Here is a 23,758-nt window from a genome sequence, read left to right as displayed (position 1 = left end):
TCGATATAACAAATATACCGTTTGGTATCTTTTAGTATATTTGTATTTTTGGTATATTTTGATAAAATACCGCAATATTTTACATTTATGTTGACATCGATTTTATGCGATATATCGATGTTTGCAAATAAATCGGTCGCATAATTTTACATTATTGCAATATTGTATGTGTATCAGACAACGTCAAAGGTGGCAAATTTCAACACTAAACTCATACCCATAAATTTTTGAGTGCCGGTGTTACTTAGTACTCGCAAACCGAGAAAGAGGTACACACATACTCAAAATCATGTGAGTACTGCAAGTGTGAGTGATTGTCATACTCAGGCCTTTCTTGCACTCTCCTATTTGGCACCCGATCATTTTAGACACTCGGCTTGTAGACACTTGTGTTTTGCCGGTGGTTGTTCTTCGTGCTGCCGATCATTTTTGCTCTCATGACAAAATGGCTTGTGTCTTATAAGTATCTGCTCAAATTCTGCCAAACAACCGAGTATGCAAGTGTTATGCTCAGACACCCGAGTGTCCGACCAAATACTCGGGTGTTTTCCCCACCCCTATTGTTGCTTGTGTGTCGCGGCTCGCGGTTAGATTTTATAACTTTTGACTTCTTTGAATGACTTTTGGGTGTTTTTCCTGGAATTTATGGAAATTGCACAAATTTGCAAAATACCATTTTGTAATTATATAGGCATTTACAATAGGGTTATAAACAGGTAATAAAAGTTCGGATTTTCCGGTTATGATGATGAATGAAACCTAAAACTCATAAAACATGTAAAATTGCACCAGAAAAACCCGGATTTTCCCTTTTTCTATTGAATTATATTATTAATTAGGTAAGAATTGGCGTTACATTTCGCTGGTCAGTTTTCAGGTCAGTTTGGAAAATTTAGTTGTTGAACCTTTTGAAATTTTATTGTTGTTTACCTAGAAAAACACTAAAATCATAAAAATATATGCACTTGTCACCAAACAGAGGTTTTGTTTTATCGCATTGTTAATCCTTTCGTCAGTTCGAATTGTGCGTTATTTGTGATCGGTTGTGAAAAAGTTTTAACATTGTGAGCATTAAAACGTAATTTTCATTACGAAAAAATAAATTAAATTAAATAATTTTCAATATATATCGGATGTGGAAATAAATAATTATCTTTTTGTTTGAAAATAAATATATAAATCTTTTATTCCATTTTTAAATTTATTAAAAACTATAACATTAGAGGCATAAACGTTCATTGTGTATCGTGTATCGATAGTGCTAATCGTTCATTGTGTATCGTGTATCGATGGTGCCATTTATTGCCTCTTTTGCATCGTGCCCTCCTAGGAGTTACACCGTATGTAAAATTTCATAATTAATATTTTGTAAAACTTTTAAAATATTGTCTAAATTAATTTATTTAATATATTTTATAAGCGTATAATAATTACTAATAATAATAAACATGTTTAGTTGCAGTGTCGCAGTGATTTAAAGTTTTTAAGAATTGAAGCTTAGGTATTAATGTTAATATTGTATTGTGTTCTTTATTTATTCATTGTAATCTTTTATTTGCAGGTGGTGTGTTGGAGCGATGGGCCGGAAGAAGCGTAAGGAAGGTACGCAAGTGTTGTAGTTATGTGGAGTTAATTTAATTAATTTAATTTAATTTTAATTTGTTTTGTTTTGCAGATAACATGCTGAGACAACGAGCAGCATAACATTCAATACAGGCAAGACAGACGGAAAACAGGGCGTCCAGTTGAACGCGGAGCAGTGCTGTTATTGATTGGTGATTGGCAGGTGAGTTTATTGTGAAGAATTATTAAGTTATTGTTGTGTATTTAATTGTGTGTAGGTAAGACGTATTTTATTGATGTGTTTGTAGTGTTTGTCTGGCGAGTTTGTTAGTTTGTTAGTGATTTTTCTTGCGGCAGTCTTTAGTGTGAGAACTGTTGTTTTGTCGTTGTTGAACTTAGAGTTGTGTAGTTGTTTTAAAGGTTGAGATGTTTTATTAGTTTGTAGTGTGTCAGAAAATTGGTTATTAGTTGTGTTGTGTGTGACATGAGTTGGATGCGTTGTTGTAGTTGCGTTTCAGTTATAGCCTCTTTTGATTACCAACGTAAAGTCTATATCGTGCTAATTATGTGACTTTTAAGTGACTGTTTATTTTAATGCCAATGTAATTTAATGTGCTATGTTTGACTGTTGAAAGAGGCAGAGTTGCGGTTAGTAAGTGGCGTGTTTCGAATTTTATTATTTATAGAGGATGTTCTAATCATTCAAGTCAGTATCATATTTTATGGGGCTGCCGTGTTTTTGTCGCATTAGAGTCATAAGGACAGAGTAAACAGTCGGTAATGTCCCGCCAATCAAGAGCAACTGATGTTGATCTTTATTGTTCAATTACTCTTAAAGCAACTTTAACAATTTTGGCCTTAGGGATAATGTGTACAAACATGTTGCTGCGGGGATGACTTAACTATTATATTACAGTTTTAAAATGATGAGTATTGGCTGTTTCTTATTTTAGGTTTGAATACAATTGATTACAGTTTAATAGTCTTGAGTATGTTTTAACTAGGGTTTAGGTAGTATTGGATTTTAGTTTGTTTAATTGAACATATTTATTATCTTTTGCGTTGGGAAATTTCACAGATGAGCAGGAGCAGCGCAATAATTCGCCAGGCAGCGCACAGGATGGCAGCAATACACGGGAATATCCTTTGCAGAGCAACGACTATCAGCACAATCATAACAAAAACAAAATGAATGGCGGCGCGTCTGGAGGTGCTCACTTAAATTGTGCTCACTTAAATTGTAGGCCTACTCTAATCCCTAGAATAGGCACATTTTTCATTAAGGCAAAAATAACCTTATGTCGATCACACTTATACTGTGCAATAATCAGATCTTAAGAATCTTAGTCAATAAGTTAGTTACTAAGTTATGTTACTTTCAAAAACGTTAGTTACATTAGCAAAATGTTTGTATAATAGCCGATTTTCCGCTTGTTCGTAAATCCTGAATGACTTTTTGAATTTATGAATATTTGCAATTCTTTCAGTCTTAATATCATTTTAATTATTGAATGTCTTTAGTTGATTGTATGTTCAACAGCTAGTTAAACTTTTTATGTCTAAGTTTCTTTAAAACCACTTTTAATTCGCGTCCTTGGCTTGTTTATATGTTTTCACTAGCGTTTTCCACAAATTCTTGATCACTCTTATGCTAAGCTTCGTTTTATAAAAACCAATTTATACAGTTATTTCCCTATAAAAAGTACTCTTACTATACCACGTAATACATAACCCTTATTCGATTTTAATACTGATCTCATGTCTTCATTTGCAGTTGTTGCCTCTTTTGTTCCATTGCTGACTGTTTGATTGCGTGATTATACGAGCTCTGAGTCATTCCCAGGAACAAGCTTAATCTATATACACCACCCATACAGCTTGATTGCAGTTGCATCGGCGACTCATTTTAAAGTAATGTGTTGAGTTGTGTTCCTGATACGACACTGAATAACAGAATATATTGGATAACACTGCCAATAATGCACAACTGCGAAATGTCGCGGCTCAGCTTGAAGCTTGCATTGCAACTACTTGCATTGTAACTATTGCTGATGATGGTGCACACCGAGATCATTGATCAAAGCATTGATGAGCCCGAGGGACTCAATGTCTGCAAAAAACGCGAAAAGTAAGTAGCTAGACTAAATATTTCATCCTTAACGAAAATAATCTGGAAAATGTGTACTTTGCAGCTACAATGTGAAGGTGGTCATTACTGAACTCCAGTCATTCCAGGAGCGTGGTTCCACGTGGTGCCTCAATATTCCGCCTAGCTGTCCCACCTACCGCATAAAACATCGTGTGGTGAACAAAACTCAGACTTTAACCAAAGCTCGCATAGTGCGTGACTGTTGTGGTAAGCGTTCCCTTCAATTTCCAGAAAAAATAAATGCATTCTCTAATCAAATTTCCCTCTTTTAGATGGATACGTACGCCAGGGTAACCAGTGTGTTCCTCATTGTAGTCAGCCCTGCCAACATGGTGAATGTGTAGCTCCAGAGAAGTGCAAGTGCACAGAAGGCTATGGAGGACCTGTCTGCAATATAAGTTCGTTTCATTTTATTATACAAATACGTAGTAGTGGATGTCCCTTTAAGAGATTTGTCTTTTTCCGTGTGTGTTTGAAAAAACTATACTGAAATACCTTGGGTGCGTGGATTTGGCTCAACTGGCAACTACCGCAATTGCACAATGTGTGCGCTACTCTTGTAGAGTTGAGATAAAATATCTGCTTCTCAAGATAAACTTAGAATTGAGCAACGGCAGTATATAATACTTAATTTCTATTGTTATCAAATAATGTAATTTAATGTTAAACTCTTAGTAGAATATTCAAAGAGAAATTTAGAAAAGTACCATTAGCATGTCTGTACATATGTAGGTACTTCTACTATAGGCGAAACTACATAGCTGTAGAATGTTAATGTAGTTATTGGACATTAGTTTATTCTAGCAAACCATACAAAGAGAGTTCACACTGTAAAATTGAATTATTACCAAAATTTAGAAAAATCGTGTAGCTAAAGTAGTAGTCCTGTAATACTGTACCTTATAGTGAGCATACATGAAAGTGATAACTAAGCTAGATTCACGAGGCAAATGTAAATATGTGTACTTTACACTATGTTCATGAAGAATGGCAAGAGTGAGACCAAGTTAAATGTTAGGGATTAACGAATAAATACAAATTATTCATGTTATGTATTGCTCTGCAAGAGTATCAGAACTTCGGATATTCGAAGAAGCTTTCTCGGTTGGCACATTTGTCTTTTAATTTATATGTTTTTTATATGCTTTTGTTTTAACTAATCTCTTGTCTTGTAGTGTGTAGTTTTAAATTTACTAATTATGTTCTCTACACTCCACCACCAACACATACTCACATATACATATACACTTATATAAACTGACGCCTATCTTAAACCCCACTGTGGCTCGCACCCTACTCTTCTAACCAGCTTGGGCTAGCACACTGAACAACGCGCTCTTTGACTAATTCTAAATGTCGACTAACCACGTCTCCACTTGCTGCAACACCCCTTAATCTCGGCAGCTGCAAATATGTCTTTGTCGGAGTCTGTTCTACCGAAGTCTGTTTATTCATTATCGCGAAGCGAGTTTCGATGCTCTCACAGGCGATTCTACGAGCACACTGCCCGCTCGATCCTTTTACTGCCTACGCCATAGCCATCGAACCACACTCAGCGACAGCGTCTCAACGCTGTCGCCCCGCAATAACTGTACTTGGCAAAGCGACAAAATGCGGACAACGTACAAAGCGCAAATGAAGAATGATGCAATCTAACATGCACACACTTAATTACGCATTGACAATGTGCCGAAACGCACAAGCAACTACGCATTGCCAAAATGCCAAAGTGCACCTACAACTACGCAGCAATGTGCCGAGACGCACGCACAGCTGCGCAGTGACGTCAGTGTGTCGAATCTGCATTACTTACTCTCCGACACGGCCATTCTGACATATACACGTCCTCGTGTCTATAATAACTATCTCAATTTCAATCTCACTTTCCAATTTCAATTCCTCAGAATAACCCAGACAAATAATCTCAAGTCCATGTAGTCTTCCATAACATAACTTTACTTTAACATATCTCAGGTTATATTCTCTTATAGCCCATTTCTTTCATTCACATATTCAAGCAAAAGATCGTTAAACATTTTAAATTGTACAATAGTCAGTTCAAATCATCCATTCTTTATCCAAGATACATAGCTAAACTTTTATTAACCAACACTTCAATCTAATGCCAAACGCATCTTCAAACAAATTAAGTTTTCCACCGCCAAAAACTTTGACTTCACTAATTTTATTAAGTTCCCTGTTCGTCCATCGCCCAACACTTGGCTTCACGAATTCATCAACCATATTTCTCGTACATCGCCCAATACTTGGCTTCACGAATTCATCAACCATATTTCTCGTATATCGCCCAACTCTTGGCTTCACAATTCATCAACCATATTTCTCGTACATCGCCCAATACTTGGCTTCACGAATTCATCAACCATATTTCTCGTATATCGCCCAACTCTTGGCTTCACAATTCATCAACCATATTTCTCGTACATCGCCCAATACTTGGCTTCACGAATTCATCAACCATATTTCTCGTCCATCGCCCAATACTTGGCTTCACGAATTCATCAACCATATTTCTCGTACATCGCCCAATACTTGGCTTCACGAATTCATCAACCATATTTCTCGTACATCGCCCAATACTTGGCTTCACGAAATCAACAATCGCATTGCTATAACAACTCTCGTCCATCGCTAATCACATGACTTCACGAATTCTCTTTTGTTTCAACAGACTTTTCCAATAGGTTTTCCAATTGACTTTTCCAACAGACTTTTCTCTTTATGATTTACATCTAATTCTTCTGGGATTTGCACATCCGGTAGCTTTCGCAAACTTTCGTGTAGGTACTTGTAACGTCTATTGTTCTGTGTAGACTTTAAAATGTATAGGTCTCCGTCCAATACCTCGACCAACAAAAAAAGGGTGCTCTGAACTGTGGGTCTAATTTTGTTTGCTGTCTCTCACTGTTTTAAGCAACACAAAGTCACCCACACAGAAGCAAACTATCTTAGCCTTACCCTTAGCAACTCTCTCTTCACACATCTAGCGACCTCTTCCATGTTCCTAAGATCAACGACACTAGCAACTATACCTTCTCCAACCTTAAATGCATCTCCTCTGCTCTTATCGAATGTAATCTCAAGAAAAAACACATTTTAATATGTTAAATGAAATCTTTGCCTTCAATAGAAAGTCCAAAACAAGTTGAAACCGCTCATACGCTTCCTCCTTCGAAAAAGACCTTGAGCACTGCCCTCAGTAATGATATTCAAACTCCTTCCTTTCCTATTCTCCTTCAATTTCCGAGTATTTCAGCTTCAATCCAATCAGAATCAGTAGATGGAATCATTAATGTTCACAGTTTTAGTTTCAACTATCGCAAGAAACATCTATTAACAACCCTTGATCCAATACTTCTCTGCCATCTACAATATTTTCTTTCATACACTCGTCTGGTACAATATGGAACAAAACAACCAAAGAGTTACCATCAATCATGGTATTAATTCCGCTTGTGCGGTACTGTACGTATTGGCATTACCTATTCCCTTTCAAGGAATAACGCCGCTTACCAAAATACTTATCAGAAATGCTTTCTTCAATTAATGAGCGCTCAGCTCCAAATGAAATTTAATTGGAAATCTCTCACCCGCATACTCGATTGAGGCTACACCATAGCTCACAGCTCCACTCTATCCTCCGATCGCACTCCCACCTCGTCTGGACAATCAGCCCAGCTCCCAACATCTGTAGCAAGCCACATTTGCTCTTCCATGACGAGGCCGCTCCGAACGCCACACCCTTTCAGTTGCCGGTACCTGGACACTCATTCTAGTTTTACAGTCTTGCTTTTCATCACCAAGTTTTTCATACTGATAACATTTAATTCCCACACTTTTAGCACGCTTGGCCTTTAGTTCCCCTTTGATATAAAACGACTTTTCTTAGCGCTGAGACCACGTGCAACTCCGCTTGCAATTCACGTCGATTGGTTACATGCGTTGTATGTACCATTCGCTGCAGACGCCGATCGAAATTAGCCATCTGTCCAAGAACCAACTCGATGGCAATTTGATCGAAATTTAAATTTCGCAGCTTTGTGCACAGTATTGTCACACAACAACTCACAAGAACAGGCTAACTTTCACTATTGCTTGGACGACTGTTCAAAGATTCACAATGACGGCGGCTGGCGTCTCAGATGTCTCATACCGCTGCACAAACGATTGCCGAAACTGTTGCCAGGTTATTCCAGGGTAACATATTTGACACAACCACTGGACCGCCAAGCCCTCCAAAGCTTCACTCAACACCACTATAAGAGCACTGTCACTTAATAACTTTTTCTCGCAAATTTATGTTGACCGCTGCAGACTACTGCATGGCATCCAAACCAGCAATGTCTGGACTACATTCGGCAAACAGATCTCACTATTCTATTACAACTCGCTCGCCGGCATCTTAATCAATGCCAAAAATTTCGATTTTGTTGCTCTATTAACGTAAAGACATCCCTTGAAGTACTTTGATCAAGGCCGAATCCCACTTCTGATGTCGGAGTCTGTTCTACCGAAGTCTGTTTATTCATTATCGCGAAGCGAGTTTCGATGCTCTCACAGGCGATTCTACGAGCACACTGCCCGCTCGATCCTTTTACTGCCTACGCCATAGCCATCGAACCACACTCAGCGACAGCGTCTCAACGCTGTCGCCCCGCAATAACTGTACTTGGCAAAGCGACAAAATGCGGACAACGTACAAAGCGCAAATGAAGAATGATGCAATCTAACATGCACACACTTAATTACGCATTGACAATGTGCCGAAACGCACAAGCAACTACGGATTGCCAAAATGCCAAAGTGCACCTACAACTACGCAGCAATGTGCCGAGACGCACGCACAGCTGCGCAGTGACGTCAGTGTGTCGAATCTGCATTACTTACTCTCCGACATCTTTATAATGTGTGTTCGTCTAGTCTGTAAATAACTGCAGCACATATCGGTTATAAGCAACAATATAGTATTTTGCCATAGACAATTTCCTACATCTCAAATTGTGCACAGAAAGAACTGTCTTAGATAATTAAAAAAAACATTTTAATTGAACTAATTATTGGCATCAGAAGAAAGAGGCATAAAATAATACGTGAAACGATCTCAATTATTTAGAATTTTACAATTAATTAGACAACCAAGAATACGATTAACTTACTATATTCCGAACGTTTTTAAATGTTCCATTTTAATATGGGGACTTTGTTTGGATTTCAATAAATGTTCAAAGTAATAGTCATAGTCTTTAGAAAGTGCACTTTCTTTATAATTAAAATAATTTAAAATGAATAGTCCTAATTGTTGTAAAAATGTTGCCACATATAACCGATATGCAGGCTGATAATCTTAATGTGAACACAACTCTTCGGCAGATTGCTCGCCTGACCTCTATGGCATCGACGGTCAACTGAAGTGCGATTGTCTAAATGGTGCAACATGCGAGCCTTACAGCGGCAAGTGCGAGTGCGCAAAGGGTTACACGGGCACCAGATGCGATGAGTTCTGTCCGCCTCAACGATATGGGGAGCAGTGTGCCGAGGTATGCTGCTGTGAGAACGGCGGAAGCTGCGATCACATATCTGGCAAATGTTCGTGTGCACCCGGTTTTATGGGTCCCCTGTAAGTGGAGCAATGATTCTCTGATTTGCACAATTCCTGAAACTGCTCTTTTAATACATACGCCTTCATCAGATGCGATATGCCTTGTCCCGATGGCAAGCATGGCGCCAAATTTGAGGAGGATTGTCGATGCCAGAACGATGGACACTGTGATCCGCAAAATGGCGCCTGTGAATGTACCATTGGCTGGACGGACGATGTCTGCGCCAACAAGTGTCCAACTGGGAGTCATGGACTCAACTGTGAACTACACTGTCACTGCTTGAACGATGCACCTTGTCATCACATCACTGGACGTTTCGAGTGTCCGCCCGGCTACATGGGCGAAGTGTGCATGGACGAGTGTCCTCTGAATACCTATGGACGTAACTGCACTGAAAATGCAACTGCGAGAACGATGCCGCCTGCAGCCGGACTGGCAAATGCATCTGTGCGCCAGGCTGGGAGGGAGAGCGCTGTGAACGTCGCATATGTGATATTGACAAGTATGGAATAAACTGTAACAAAACTTGCGAATGCGAGATGGAGCACACGGATCTGTGTCACCCGGAGACAGGACGTTGCCAGTGCAGCATCGGCTGGAGCAGCGATCAGTGCACGCGGCCTTGCGCCTTTCTCAAATATGGTCTGAACTGTGAGCAGAACTGCGATTGCCGCAATGGAGCCAACTGCTCGCCTGTGGATGGATTGCTTGTGAGCTCCCGGCTTTACTGGACAACGCTGCGAAGAAAGCTGTCCGACAGGGAGCTATGGTCAGGATTGTGCCTTTAAATGCGATTGTCAGAATGGTGCCAAGTGCGCTCCAGAGACAGGCCAATGTCTATGTGCGCCATGTTGGCGCAACAACAACGTCCAACACAATCGCTTGCGAGGCTTCCACCGGCCGTTGCCTATGCAAGCAGGGTTGGCGAGGTACGACTCTGGGGGTTAAACAAACCTTTAAGAGACTCCACTCATCTGCTGCTGTCACTCAGATACCCAACCATGCACTCACACACTTCTTCATACACTCGCGCTTGCCTCTCGATCGACATTTTTAACTTTTAATTTGCGTCTCATAAAATCATTTCATTAAAATTCAATTTAAATTTCCCTAAATCAATTCCATGCTTTTCGCATTTTCATATAAATGTGATCAAATTTTCTCTGTGGGCTTCTGCGTCTCTTTCTCACCTTAAAACTTTTAGACATTCTTTCTCTGAACTTGCTTTCTGATCGCATATCTTCTATTGTCATGAAAAGACCCAGCAAACAAAATTACTTCAAGTATTCTATTCTTCTCTCATCTTATTTTCCTCTTAATCTATCTCTGTAGTACAGAGTCTTGAAACAGCTTCTACTCTGCAATTTAAGTGCACGTGTTATAATCCAATTTCCACTGTCTTTAATAATCACGAGCACATAGCAATGCTAAATCTCCACAAATTTACATGCAATCTATTCAATCTAATCACTATTCTCTTTCTTGATCTATTCAACTTTCGCTCTTAAAACACACAAATACTCTCATAATTCATAATTACATTTTTATTTTTCATTAATTCATGTTCGCAATTTTTGTTTGTTAACATTTCTTGTGTCTTTGTGTCTTTTGTTTTGCACTCGATGTGTGTTTATTTTCCCGTTTTGTGTCCCGCACCCAAAGGCGTTAACTGCGAAACGAACTGTTCGAGCGGTTACTATGGTGAAAATTGTGATCAAGTTTGCAGATGCCTGAACAATTCATCCTGTGACTCCGATACGGGTAACTGCATCTGTGCACCCGGCTGGACCGGCGTCGACTGCGCCGAGCCATGCCCCGACGGCTTTATGGGCTGGAATGCAAGGAACGCTGCCAGAAAAGTACGCACGGTAAGTCAGAAATTGAAGATTCTTCATCAAAAATATGTATTCTTATAAATTTTTATAGGCAATACCACATGTGATCATATTACCGGTGAAGTCATTTGTCGCCCTGGCTACTTGGGTCTCACCTGTGAACACGCCTGTCCGCAGGGTCTCTACGGTCCCAGTTGCAAACTAAAGTGTAACTGTGAACACCAGGGCGAGTGGAATCCTGAGAATGGCCAGTGCACCTGTCTGCCCGGCTGGACAGGAGCCAATTGCAATCAGTCCTGCCCCAGGACACCTATGGCGCTGGCTGCAGTCAACATTGTCGTTGCCAAAATCATCGCAGCTGCCGCAAGAACGATGGTCACTGTATTTGTTTGCCCGACTGGATGGGTGACAATTGCGGCTCGATTTGTCTCGAAGGTCTTTATGGAGACTATTGCATGCACTCTTGCGACTGTCCCTCATCCAATTTCCAGTGCCATGCGGCGCAGGGTTGCGTCTGTCGTAGGGGTTACACTGGCGAGAATTGTGATGAGTTGATTGCTTCGCAACGCGTTGCTGAATCCGTACAAGAATGTAAGTGACACTCCACTAAAATATTGTCTTACACCCAATAAATTAATTAATTTTTTTTCGTTTAGCAAGCAATGCTGGCGTTGCCCTGAGCTTAGTGCTATTGACCATCTTTATGGCTATAATCTGCGCCGTGTTTCTTTACTACCGCCGTCGTGTATCCAATCTGAAAACAGAGATTGCGCACGTTCACTACACGCATGAAACAAATGGTGGCGGTTGGCCACCAGCGAATCATAACTTTGACAATCCGGTGTATGGCATGCATCCCGAGACGAGTTTATTACCCAGCCATTTGCGACCCAAGATGAACAATTTTAACCAGAATGGTTCACTGACTGCCGACTACGGTGATGACTCTAATGCCAGCAGCAGAGGTGTGTTCATTATATTTCAAAGTAGATGTCATCATTTTAAACTATATTTTTACAGTGGGCAGCTATTCAATTAATTATAATCATGAGTTGCTCAACAAAAACTTGAATGCCGATCTAACCAATCAAAATGTGTATAATGCCATTGGCGATTCATTAAAGGCGGATCATGTCTACGATGAAATTAAACAGAAGGAAGGCTACAAAGATCCCGGTAAGTTTTATGATTTCCGATATAAATTAATGCGACTAACAACTACATGGCTTCCTCATTTACAATGCACACATACATTTGCTAACATAAAGTGAAAATTTATAGCAAAATATTGTTTTGGGAGGTAAGAAATAATCAGTGTGCCGTTCTGTACGTTTTGTAATAATTTTCATAAGTTGTCCCTCACCATATATTATGTATTCAATATAAATTTAAAACTAATTGACTTATTTTTGAACTTAGATGAGTATGATCGATTGGACTATTCTCGGCCAAGTACTTCGCAGAAGCCACACTATCATCGAATGAACGACACTCAGCTGAACATCAACCATGACGAAGAGAAGCCCAGCAACGTTAAGAACATGACAGTGCTGCTACAAAAGCTCGAACCGCCAAAGCCGCAGCATGAGAGCTTTGACAATACCAATGCAGCATCGACAGCATCACCCAGCCAGAATTAAAGTAAACGTTGTGTGCCAGAGTCAGTTACCTTTTCGCATCCTCAACCCGCAGAGGAGTTAGCAATAATTATGAATAACGCATTATCATATACAAACATATATATTAATATAATCATATCAAATATTTAAGCATATGGTATTTATATTTTATTAAGCAATATATTTGTATAACAAAAAGCTCATAATTGGAAGGAATTGTTGCCACGAATCGAATGCCAAATTAATTTTGTGAGAGGCAGTTTGTATTTCAAATGACGTACAACGTATTGGCCAAGCAGTTTTGATTTATAATTTGTAAAGTAAATTCAATGTTCTTCAAAAAATAATATTTTATGTAATTTTATCGTTGCTCATATTGTTTGTCTTTTTATTACAATTCAAATAAATAATAATAATAATCATTTCTGTTCGCCTGGTGTATCAGCAGTTTATTTGATCTAGAATTTCAAATGTGAGCCAGCCAAAGTTGAGGTGGGCTGCATATGAAAAATTTAAATGTCTGCAGGAGATTGAATCAAAAGCTCACAATATTATTTGCCTTTCAAAATTTTATTTTATCGTTTATTTTATCATTAAAAACAAGTAAAGAAAGCTACAGTCGAGTGTACTCGACTGTGAGATACCGCTACCCATTTTAAATAAAAGCATTATATTTTGCGGTATTATTCTCAAAATATACCAAATATATTGCAAAATACTAAAAATATACCAACTGGTATGTGTGGTATATCGGAGTAGTACCGCATTCAAAATATACCATAGTCGGCGCAATATACCAGATTGTCAGCCAAAGCAACTCATACCCCTAGTAAGTAGGCGTTTTTGCCCATACAAAAGTATTTCTTTAAAACCTTCCATAATTTTTATCTGATTGCAACCAAATTTTCAGGAATCATAACTACTACAGTTATTGTTGTATATACCAAAATTCGAAACTCTAGTTTAAAAATTACGCTTGTTATTTGATTTTTTGATTTGCGGGGGCGGAAGTGGGCGTGGCAAAATTTGAAACAAACTTGATCTGCGTGCAAACATAACAAATGCTGTCGAAAAAATTATAACTCTATCTCTTATAGTCTCTGAGATCTAGGTGTTCATACGGACAGACGGACAGACACACAGACGGACAGACGGACATGGCTATATCGTCTCGGCTGTTGACGCTGATCAAGAATATATATACTTTATAGGGTCGGAGATGCCTCCTTCTACCTGTTACATACATTTCCTGTCGGCACAAAGTTATAATACCCTTCTACCCTATGGGTAGCGGGTATAAAAAATGTGACACGATTGATTTTGTAATACGTTTATTTATTTCAATTATATAGTAGAAGAAGCATCAAGTACATTTATGGTTGTACAGTTTATCGTATGTATTTTGCTTTAATGTCTTTGATTTGTGTTGCAATCGTAATGCCTAATTATACACCAATAGCACACATTACAACTATGTATGTAGATTCTAGAAGCGTACACATAAAACTAATCATGCCGACGCAGAACATTGTGTGCAAGTGACCCTTGTGTTGTTGATGGGTTGCTATTTGGGTGCAGATGCTGGCCATTGTGGCCATTGGTAATGTAGGACACATTTGAGAGCCGCCGGACAGTTTGGGCTTGAACTTGATGAAGATGGTTCTGTGCCGGCTGTTTCGATGTCACCTTTGAGGATGTACTTTTGGTAGTGGTTGTTCGTTGCTGCAGTGCGACATACTCATCGTTGGATACGTTGTGTGTCGAGGCAGCGCCGGAGCCTATTTGCTTGGTGGAACGTAACTGCGCATAGGCTTTTTCCAAGCTTGGGCTGCGAGGCAGCTCTCAGATACAATTTATCCACATGTTGCTCCCCGTACAATGAGCCCGATAAACTGCTGCCGCCACCGTTAGCCACCTGACTCTTGCTGTTGTTATTGTTGTTGCTGATGTTATTGTTGTTGTTGTGGTTGTGGAGGAGTAGCTCCTCCGTAGTTGCCTTTGAGCTGTGAGGTGTACGAGCGCCATCAGAACGTGTTCCGCCCCGCAGTCGTATCTCCTTCTCTGAGTCGGTCATGTTGCCGCAGGGGCTTGGAAAGATATCCGCACTGGACTCTAACACGGAGCGTGCCTAGAGCCCTCGCCGCCGATGGAAGGATGCCCAACGGCAAACAACAGGCATAGCCCACATAGCCCTCTTCGGCGTAAGGTGTCTGCACATACAGCCAGTTCTGGTTCTAAAACCGCGTTTACTACCATCCCTAGTGGCAGAGGAATTTACAGCTGATAGCCACCGGGTCGTGTTTGATAGAGCGTGCTTGCAGTGGCCAGCACTACGGGAATGTTTCCGGGAGCAGCTAGAGAGCGACGGGTTAGAAATTCATCAACATTGTGTATCTCGTACCCGAATCGCTGCACACGTTGTCGTTCTCGCTCGCGTCGCTTTCGATGTCGATGGCGACGCTGCTGATGTGATACTCCAACGCTGCCGCCCCCACCCTCAGAGACAGCGACTAGACTGGGCTCAGAAATGGTACATTTTAGTGCATCCGTGGTCGAAGGTGCTACTGTGATAGAACGTTCATCGACGGGTACCGGAGTGCAGCTCATGGAACCGACGGCAGTCGTAGCTCTGGCCTGCTGCAGTCGATTGGCCAACTTCTTCCGTATTTCGTTTATTTTACGGGCGAGCTGCAGCACCTCGCTGTTCACATCGCTCTTTGGGGCCCGCTGCGGTGTGTAAACGAAGAGCAGCTCTTAGGTTGATGCGGCAGCAACGGGCGGCGTTCCTCCTGGAGCCTCTTGCGCACACTTGTTACGTATTGTCGATGCCTTGTCCTTGTACTCCAACAGATTTTGATTGCTGAAGAACTTTTGTTGGTCAACTGCCCGTTAGCTGGCGCCAGGTGGACCGTGGCCGTAGTGGCATAGCCAGTGAGCGAATCATTATGCTGCCCGTTGTCAGGCAACTGCTTAACGCGATAGCGTTTGTTGCATACGTCCAATTGCGTGGGTACGGAGTTTGTGCGCTGTGCAATCGATTCACCAATAACATGGCTATTAGTTAGCATCAACGGCAGTTCCTTTAACTCCTTCGTCTTCTGCTGGTGCTGCTGCTCCTCTGGCTCGTTAGTTGGCTGTTGTGCCGTTGGCTGCTGCCTCAGCACCCAGGTCAGTGAAATGCGCGGGCGTCGCAGGCTCAGGTTCTGACCCATAGCTAGACTATTAATACCTACAGCATTCTGTAGGTGCGGTGTGCTCTTTGCTTTCGGGCCAGCCCCTAGAGGTGGCAGCAACTCATCAATCTCCACATAGTCCGAACTGTACTCGTGTCTGCCAGCTGCTGACTGCGATTGGGAATGTGTAAGCGGCGGTGTTGCTGTAAAATTGCCCACGGAGCTGTCGCTGCTGCCGGGTTGCTGCGGGCGCAGGATCAGAGCACAAGCATGCAGCAGATCTGGGCAATACGCATCTGCAAGCAAAAGGAATTGATAAGAAATCGGGCAATTTAATTTAAATAACTTGTAACATAAAAAAATCAATAATAAAATGTTTTATATAACATATGTACCAGACATCGTCAAGGGTGGCAAATTTCGACACTCAACTCACACCCATAAATTTTTGAGTGTCGGTGCTACTTAGCACTCGCAAACCGAGTGAGAGATACACACTTATTCAAAATCATGCGAGTACTGCAAGTGTGAGTGATTGTCATACACAGGCCTTTCTTGCACTCTCCTATTTGGCACCCGATCATTTTAGACACTCGGCTTGTAGACACTTGTGTTTTGCCGGTGGTTGTTCTTCGTGCTGCCGATCATTTTTGCTCTCATGACGAAATAGCTTGTGTCTTATAAGTATCTGCTCAAATTCTGCCAAACAACCGAGTATGCAAGTGTTATGCTCAGACACCCGAGTGTCTGACCAAATACTCGGGTGTTTTTCCCCACCCCTATTGATGCTTGTGTGTCGCGGCTCGCGGTTAGATTTTATAACTTTTGACTTCTTTGAATGACTTTTGGGTGTTTTTTTTCCTGGAATTTATGGAAATTGCACAAATTTGCAAAATACCATTTTGTAATTATATAGGCATTTACAATAGGGTTATAAACAGGTAATAAAATTTCGGATTTTCCGGTTATGATGATGAATGAAACCTAAAAACTCATAAAACATGTAAAATTGCACCAGAAAAACCCGGATTTTCCCTTTTTTCTATTGAATTATAATATTAATTAGGTAAGAATTGGCGTTACATTTCGCTGGGTCAGGTCAGTTTGGAAAATTTAGTTGTTGAACCTTTTGAAATTTTATTGTTGTTGTTGTTTTATTGTTTTTAGAAAAACACTAAAATCATAAAAACAAGTAAGAAAGCTACAGTCGAGTGTACTCGACTGTGAGATACCCACTACCCATTTTGAATAAAAGCAATATATTTTGCGGTATTATTCTCAAAATATACCAAATATACTGCAAAAGTACTTAAAATATACCAAATGGTATATGTGGTATATTGATATAGTACCGCATTCAAAATATACCATAGACGGCACAATATACCAGATTGTCAGCCAAAGCAACTCAGACCCCTAGTAAGTAGGCGTTTTTGCCCATACAAAAGTATTTCTTTAATAACTTCCACAATTTTTTTTTAATCGCAACCAAATTTTCAGGGATCATAACTACTATAGTTATTACTGTATATACCAAAATTCGTATCTCTAGCTTTAAAATTACGATTGTTATTCGATTTTTTGATTTGCAGGGGCGGAAGTAGGCGTGGCAAAATTTGAAACAAACTTGATCTGCGTGCAAGCATAACAAATGCTGTCGAAAAAAAATTATAGCTCTATCTCTTATAGTCTCTGAGATCTAGGTGTTCATACGGACAGACGGACAGACGGACGGACGGACAGACGGACAGACGGACATGGCTATATCGTCTCGGCTGTTGACGCTGATCAAGAATATATATACTTTATAGGGTCGGAGATGCCTCCTTCTACCTGTTACATACATTTCCTGCCGGCACAAAGTTATAATACCCTTCTACCCTATGGGTAGCGGGTATAAAAATATATGCACTTGTCACCAAACAGAGGTATTGTTTTATCGCATTGTTAATCCTTTCGTCAGTTCGAATTGTGCGTTATTTGTGATCGGTTGTGAAAAGTCATTAACATTGTGAGTTTTAAAACGTGATTTTCATTACGAAAAAATAAATTAAATTAAATAATTTTGTACGTGTTGTGAACAATTTGCATACGTTGTCAATCCTTTCGTCAATTCAGAATTGTGCGTTTTTGTGATCGGTTGTGAAAAAGTTTTAACATTGTGAGCTTTAAAACGTAATTTTCATTACGAAAAAATAAATTAAATTAAATAATTTTCAATATATATCGGATGTGGAAATAAATAATTATCTTTTTGTTTGAAAATAAATATATAAATCTTTTATTCCATTTTTAAATTTATTAAAAACTATAACATTAGAGGCATAAACGTTCATTGTGTATCGTGTATCGATAGTGCTAATCGTTCATTGTGTATCGTGTATCGATGGTGCCATTTATTGCCTCTTTTGCATCGTGCCCTCCCTAGGAGTTACACCGTATGTAAAATTTCATAATTAATATTTTGTAAAACTTTTTAAAATATTGTCTAAATTAATTTATTTAATATATATTATAAGCGTATAATAATTACTAATAATAATAAACATGTTTACTTGCAGTGTCGCAGTGATTTAAAGTTTTTTAAGAATTGAAGTTTAGGTATTAATGTTAATATTGTATTGTGTTCTTTATTTATTCATTGTAATCTTTTATTTGCAGGTGGTGTGTTGGAGCGATGGGCCGGAAGAAGCGTAAGGAAGGTACGCAAGTGTTATAGTTATGTGGCGAGTTAATTTAATTAATTTAATTTAATTTTAATTTGTTTTGTTTTGCAGATAACATGCTGAGACAACGAGCAGCGAGTGTTGTAGTTATGTGGCGAGTTAATTTAATTAATTTAATTTAATTTTAATTTGTTTTGTTTTGCAGATAACATGCTGAGACAACGAGCAGCGAGTGGACAGAACACCGTAGTAATTGGCGGCCGGCGCGTGGGCCTGCTGATGCAAATTGATAGTACTTGTTATTTGTTTAAGCAAATAAATGAATGACTAGGAATTGACAAGTTGTGATCACACTTAGGAACGAGGGAGCGTGCAGTAGGTGCAGACACAGAGTAAGTAAATGAGTTGTTAGCATTTAATTATTAATTTAAATACATTAGATGTTAATATTTGGTCTTATGTTTTGCAGGTAGTTGAAACAGCGGTTCTGTGAAGGCGTTGGGGATTAGTTTTGGTTTTCAGGTGTGAGTGCAGTACGCAGTGGCAATTTGTACGGGATCCAAGCGGACGCACCACTCCCCGCCCGTCCTATCATTGCATAACATTCAATACAGGCAAGACAGACGGAAAACAGGGCGTCCAGTTGGACGCGGAGCAGTGCTGTTATTGATTGGTGATTGGCAGGTGAGTTTATTGTGAAGAATTATTAAGTTATTGTTGTATATTTAATTGTGTGTAGGTAAGACGTATTTTATTGATGTGTTAGTAGTGTTTGTCTGGCGAGTTTGTTAGTTTGTTAGTGATTTTTGTTGCGGCAGTCTTTAGTGTGAGAACTGTTGTTTTGTCGTTGTTGAACTTAGAGTTGTGTAAGTGTTTTAAAGGTTGAGATGTTTTATTAGTTTGTAGTGTGTCAGAAAATTGGTTATTAGTTGTGTTGTGTGTGACATGAGTTGGATGCGTTGTTGTAGTTGCGTTTCAGTTATAGCCTCTTTTGATTACCAACGTAAAGTCTATATCGTGCTAATTATGTGACTTTTAAGTGACTGTTTATTTTAATGCCAATGTAATTTAATGTGCTATGTTTGACTGTTGAAAGAGGCAGAGTTGCGGTTAGTAAGTGGCGTGTTTCGAATTTTATTATTTATAGAGGATGTTCTAATCATTCAAGTCAGTATCATATTTGCCGTGTTTTTGTCGCATTAGAGTCATAAGGACAGAGTAAACAGTCGGTAATGTCCGCCAATCAATAGCAACTGATGTTGATCTTTATTGTTCAATTACTCTTAAAGCAACTTTAACAATTTTTGGCCTTAGGGATAATGTGTACAAACATGTTGCTGCGGGGATGACTTAACTATTATATTACAGTTTTAAAATGATGAGTATTGGCTGTTTCTTATTTTAGGTTTGAATACAATTGATTACAGTTTAATAGTCTTGAGTATGTTTTAATTAGGGTTTAGGTAGTATTGGATTTTAGTTTGTTTAATTGAACATATTTATTATCTTTTGCGTTGGGAAATTTCACAGATGAGCAGGAGCAGCGCAATAATTCGCCAGGCAGCGCACAGGATGGCAGCAATACACGGGAATATCCTTTGCAGAGCAACGACTATCAGCACAATCATAACAAAAACAAAATGAATGGCGGCGCGTCTGGAGGTGCTCACTTAAATTGTGCTCACTTAAATTGTAGGCCTACTCTAATCCCTAGAATAGGCACATTTTTCATTAAGGCAAAAATAACCTTATGTCGATCACACTTATACTGTGCAATAATCAGATCTTAAGAATCTTAGTCAATAAGTTAGTTACTAAGTTATGTTACTTTCAAAAACGTTAGTTACATTAGCAAAATGTTTGTATAATAGCCGATTTTCCGCTTGTCCGTAAATCCTGAATGACTTTTTGAATTTATATGCTGAATATTTGCAATTATTTCAGTCTTAATATCATTTTAATTATTGAATGTCTTTAGTTGATTGTATGTTCAACAGCTAGTTAAACTTTTTATGTCTAAGTTTCATTAAAAACACTTTTAATTCGCGTCCTTGGCTTGTTTATATGTTTTCACCAGCGTTTTCCACAAATTCTTGATCACTCTTATGCTAAGCTTCGTTTTATAAAACCAATTTTTACAGTTATTTCCCTATAAAAAGTACTCTTACTATACCACGTAATACATAACCCTTATTCGATTTTAATACTGATCTCATGTCTTCATTTGCAGTTGTTGCCTCTTTAGTTCCATTGCTGACTGTTTGATTGCGTGATTATACGAGCTCTGAGTCATTCTCAGGAACAAGCTTAATCAATATACACCACCTATACAGCTTGATTGCAGTTGCATCGGCGACTCATTTTAAAGTATTGTGTTGAGTTTGTGTTCCTGATACGACACTGAATAACAGAATATATTGGATAACACTGCCAATAATGCACAACTGTGAAATGTCGCGGCTCAGCTTGAAGCTTGCATTGCAACTACTTGCATTGTAACTATTGCTGATGATGGTGCACACCGAGATTTATTTATTTCAATTATATAGTAGAAGAAGCATCAAGTACATTTATGGTTGTACAGTTTGAGTCAGTAGTATTTTGCTTTAATGTCTTTGATTTGTGTTGCAATCGTAATGCCTAATTTGGTGTATAATTAGGCATTACGATTGCAACACAAATCAAAGACATTAAAGCAAAATACATACATACATACATACATACATAGCACACATTACAACTATGTAGATTCTAGAAGCGTACACATAAAACTAATCATGCCGACGCAGAACATTGTGTGCAAGTGACCCTTGTGTTGTTGATGGGTTGCTATTTGGTGCAGATGCTGGCCATTGTGGCCATTGGTAATGTAGGACACATTTGCGAGCCGCCGGACAGTTTGGGCTTGAACTTGATGAAGATGGTTCTGTGCCGGCTGTTTCGATGTCACCTTTGAGGATGTACTTTTGGTAGTGGTTGTTCGTTGCTGCAGTGCGACATACTCATCGTTGGATACGTTGTGTGTCGAGGCAGCGCCGGAGCCTATTTGCTTGGTGGAACGTAACTGCGCATAGGCTTTTCCACAAGCTTGGGCTGCGAGGCAGCTCTCAGATACAATTTATCCACATGTTGCTCCCCGTACAATGAGCCCGATAAACTGCTGCCGCCACCGTTAGCCACCTGACTCTTGCTGTTGTTATTGTTGTTGCTGATGTTATTGTTGTTGTTGTGGTTGTGGAGGAGTAGCTCCTCCGTAGTTGCCTTTGAGCTGTGAGGTGTACGAGCGCCATCAGAACGTGTTCCGCCCCGCAGTCGTATCTCCTTCTCTGAGTCGGTCATGTATTTGCCGCAGGGGCTTGGAAAGATATCCGCACTGGACTCCTAACACGGAGCGTGCCTAGAGCCTCTCGCCGCCGATGGAAGGATGCCCAACGGCAAACAACAGGCATAGCCCACATAGCCCTCTTCGGCGTAAGGTGTCTGCACATACAGCCAGTTCTGGTTCTTAAAAACCGCGTTTACTACCATCCCTAGTGGCAGAGGAATTTACAGCTGATAGCCACCGGGTCGTGTTTGATAGAGCGTGCTTGCAGTGGCCAGCACTACGGGAATGTTTCCGGGAGCAGCTAGAGAGCGACGGGTTAGAAATTCATCAACATTGTGTATCTCGTACCCGAATCGCTGCACACGTTGTCGTTCTCGCTCGCGTCGCTTTCGATGTCGATGGCGACGCTGCTGATGTGATACTCCAACGCTGCCGCCCCCACCCTCAGAGACAGCGACTAGACTGGGCTCAGAAATGGTACATTTTAGTGCATCCGTGGTCGAAGGTGCTACTGTGATAGAACGTTCATCGACGGGTACCGGAGTGCAGCTCATGGAACCGACGGCAGTCGTAGCTCTGGCCTGCTGCAGTCGATTGGCCAACTTCTTCCGTATTTCGTTTATTTTACGGGCGAGCTGCAGCACCTCGCTGTTCACATCGCTCTTTGGGGCCCGCTGCGGTGTGTAAAACGAAGAGCAGCTCTTAGGTTGATGCGGCAGCAACGGGCGGCGTTCCTCCTGGAGCCTCTTGCGCACACTTGTTACGTATTGTCGATGGCTTGTCCTTGTACTCCAACAGATTTTGATTGCTGAAGAACTTTTTGTTGGTCAACTGCCCGTTAGCTGGCGCCAGGTGGACCGTGGCCGTAGTGGCATAGCCAGTGAGCGAATCATTATGCTGCCCGTTGTCAGGCAACTGCGAACGCGATAGCGTTTGTTGCATACGTCCAATTGCGCGTACCCACGCAATTGGACGTATGCAACAAACGCTATCGCGTTGCAGTTGCCTGACAACGGGTTTGTGCGCTGTGCAATCGATTCACCAATAACATGGCTATTAGTTAGCATCAACGGCAGTTCCTTTAACTCCTTCGTCTTCTGCTGGTGCTGCTGCTCCTCTGGCTCGTTAGTTGGCTGTTGTGCCGTTGGCTGCTGCCTCAGCACCCAGGTCAGTGAAATGCGCGGGCGTCGCAGGCTCAGGTTCTGACCCATAGCTAGACTATTAATACCTACAGCATTCTGTAGGTGCGGTGTGCTCTTTGCTTTCGGGCCAGCCCTAGAGGTGGCAGCAACTCATCAATCTCCACATAGTCCGAACTGTACTCGTGTCTGCCAGCTGCTGACTGCGATTGGGAATGTAAGCGGCGGTGTTGCTGTAAAATTGCCCACGGAGCTGTCGCTGCTGCCGGGTTGCTGCGGGCGCAGGATCAGAGCACAAGCATGCAGCAGATCTGGGTAATACGCATCTGCAAGCAAAAGGAATTGATAAGAAATCGGGCAATTTAATTTAAATAACTTGTAACATAAAAAATCAATAATAAAATGTTTTATATAACATATGTACCAGACATCGTCAAGGGTGGCAAATTTCGACACTCAACTCACACCCATAAATTTTTGAGTGTCGGTGCTACTTAGCACTCGCAAACCGAGTGAGAGATACACACTTATTCAAAATCATGCGAGTACTGCAAGTGTGAGTGATTGTCATACACAGGCCTTTCTTGCACTCCCTATTTGGCACCCGATCATTTTAGACACTCGGCTTGTAGACACTTGTGTTTTGCCGGTGGTTGTTCTTCGTGCTG

General features: G+C 40.4%; 1 long non-coding RNA gene and 3 pseudogenes across 1 annotated transcript; 2 read left to right on the top strand and 2 right to left on the bottom strand.

Moving 5' to 3' along the window:
- The first annotated feature begins 3,320 nt into the window (after positions 1-3,320).
- LOC133849890 (protein draper-like) lies at positions 3,321-12,808 on the top strand (annotated as a pseudogene).
- A 1,485-nt stretch (positions 12,809-14,293) lies between these two features.
- On the bottom strand, positions 14,294-16,271 carry LOC133849889 (uncharacterized; annotated as a pseudogene).
- A 2,276-nt stretch (positions 16,272-18,547) lies between these two features.
- Positions 18,548-19,770, top strand: LOC133849895 (uncharacterized). The gene is made up of 3 exons (XR_009895497.1): positions 18,548-18,662; positions 18,832-19,018; positions 19,096-19,770. It is a non-coding gene; the product is annotated as an uncharacterized LOC133849895 (long non-coding RNA).
- Positions 19,771-21,366: 1,596 nt separating this feature from the next.
- LOC133849888 (uncharacterized) lies at positions 21,367-23,303 on the bottom strand (annotated as a pseudogene).
- Positions 23,304-23,758: the final 455 nt, after the last annotated feature.

Source organism: Drosophila sulfurigaster, unplaced genomic scaffold, assembly GCF_023558435.1.
Source record: "Drosophila sulfurigaster albostrigata strain 15112-1811.04 unplaced genomic scaffold, ASM2355843v2 ctg21_pilon, whole genome shotgun sequence".
NCBI lineage: Eukaryota > Metazoa > Arthropoda > Insecta > Diptera > Drosophilidae > Drosophila > Drosophila sulfurigaster.
Note: the sequence above shows the minus strand (reverse complement) of the source record. Positions and strands in the feature narration are given on the sequence as shown.